Here is a 310-nt window from a genome sequence, read left to right as displayed (position 1 = left end):
AGAAAAACTTTTTTTTGCCATGTTTTTTGTTCTTGATCTGGTTTCTTGATCTTCGGAATTGTGTTAAAAACAATTCTGACATAAATGAAGGATTAAAAAAAGGTTTCATATTTACAAAAGAATCCAAGAGATGAGTTTTAATGACTTTTCAATGTAATTTTTTTTCTCTAAAGTTTTCTTCAAAATCAAGTCATTTCGGCAGCAGCTGGTGGCACCACCGCACACTAACAAATACAACTATTAATCTATCAACTCTATTCTTTCTCCTCCAGTTCAACTTCCACGCCTCCGAAAAGAGCAACATCGACGA

Source organism: Salarias fasciatus, chromosome 13 (assembly GCF_902148845.1).
Source record: "Salarias fasciatus chromosome 13, fSalaFa1.1, whole genome shotgun sequence".
Taxonomy (NCBI): Eukaryota; Metazoa; Chordata; class Actinopteri; order Blenniiformes; family Blenniidae; genus Salarias; species Salarias fasciatus.
The sequence above is the reverse complement of the archived record's forward strand: the minus strand, read 5'-3'. Positions refer to the sequence as shown.